This window comes from Protopterus annectens, chromosome 9.part0 (genome assembly GCF_019279795.1).
Source record: "Protopterus annectens isolate FY-2018-M chromosome 9.part0, PAN1.0, whole genome shotgun sequence".
Lineage (NCBI taxonomy): Eukaryota > Metazoa > Chordata > Ceratodontiformes > Protopteridae > Protopterus > Protopterus annectens.
This window is the reverse complement of record NC_056743.1, coordinates 571,156,436-571,158,479: the sequence shown is the minus strand read 5'-3', so window position 1 is coordinate 571,158,479 and position 2,044 is coordinate 571,156,436.

Below are 2,044 nucleotides of genomic sequence, written 5' to 3'. Positions count from 1 at the left end.
TTCTAGCCATGTTTATTATAACTGGTCTTACTTGGGGCAGTCATCCTAAACCAAAGTTGAATAGACTAGTTCAAGACTAATTTTTCTCATGTGATAAATGTAGAAGTAGATAAAGCCAGAAAAGTAACACCAATTCTACATCAGTGGTCAGATTCATTAAAGTGTACATTAAATGCACATAATATGTATTCAAGAACATCCCTACCAAATTTTGTGCTTTCTAGTTACTCAGAAATATTACACTAAGTGTACATGTAGTCTACACTTTGTGGTAACCTTTATGAATCCCTGTCAATATTTAAAGCTGCAAGAATATCAGTAGGAAAATAAAAATTAGGAGAAAGAAGGGGCGAGTTATACCTGTGTTGTTTGTTCACTCAGAACAGTGTACACATAGTGTAGGCGTTCTTGCATCCTGTGGTAGATGTACTAATAAACAATATACCTCACTACTTGCAATCCCCTTCTGTCCATTCGAGCCCCTTAAGTGACCAATAATCCATTACTGTTAACATGATCTCTAAAAAAGACCTCACTTCCTCTTTTATATCAAAAAATCAAGAATCTACAAAAGATAGTCTTAACTTTGAATTTAACAACATACATTGGCCCTCCATTTATAACAGTGCTGATCCTGAAGGAACATCCATCATCTTTGTTGTGTACTCTGGTTACGATTTTAATAAACTGTTTCCCTTATTAACAAAAAGGCTTAGACGCATACCAGTCCTATAACTCTCCTCCCAATTTGTGTCTTTCAGCTTTTCCTGGTTAGGGGTTGCCACAGCGGAACTCCGGTCTGCTAATGATTGGCAGTTGATTTTTTACGTACCGGCTTGCCAGGCCTGACGCACAACCTTCAACGAAGGTACACCCATTCACGCATGTCTCCATGCAGAAGACACTCTAGCTGAGAATTGAACCAGACAGCGTCTTACTGTGAGGCGACAACCCTACTGCAGCACCACCACCGTGGGTAGCTCTCCTCCTAATTAATTCATTAAATAAGAGGTGGACATAAGCCTATCGAGCATAGCAACAGATCCTAACAACTGAAACAAGAAAAGTATTTACCAAACTTTAAAAAATAGAATTAATATCAACAAAGCTAAGGCAGCATACTGAAGATCAGACAATAATCTTCTTTTAGCCAACCACATCATTTTTGGCAAACGATCAAAACTCTAGCTACACCTAAATTCTTCACTAAACAAAGTTTTGTTACATCTGCAGTGGATATAAAAAGTGTACACACCCCTGTTAAAATGCCAAGTTTTTATGATATAAAAAAATGAGACCACAATAAATCATTTTAAAACTTTTCCCACCTTTAATGTGACCTATAACCTCTACAATTCAATTGAAAAACAAATCTGTTAGGGGAAAAAAATCTAAAAAAAAAATGTACAATAAGCTGGTTACATAAGTGTGCACACGCTTAAACTAATGCTTTTTTTTTTTTTAATCACCTTTTGATTTAATTACAGCATTCAGTCTTCTTGGGTACACACCATCAATTAAAGTGACTCTGATCAACCCCAAATAAAGTAGGATTGTCCTGACATTTACTCAGTTGCTTGCTACAGCAAAAACCATGGTTCACAGACAGGTTATAAAGCATCAAAATGGTCTCATTGTTGAAAGGTATCAGTCAGGAGAAGGGTACACAAAAAATGTCCACAGCATTGGATATACCATGGAACACAGTGAAGACAGTCATCAAAAAGTGGAGAAAATATGGGACAACAGTGACATTGCAAAGAACTGGACATCCCTCCAAAATTGATGAAAAGACAAGACTGGTTAGGGAGGCTGCCAAGAGACATACAGCAACACTGAAGGAGCTGCAGGAATTTCTGGCAAGTACGGGCTGTGTACTACATGTGACAACAATCTCCCATTTTCTCCATATGTCTGGAATATGGGGTAGGGTTGCAAGATGGAAGCCTTTCCTTACACAGAAAAACATCCAGGCCCAGCTAAAATTTGCAAAACAATACATCAAGTCTCCCAAAAGCATGTGGAAAAATGTGTTATGGTGTGA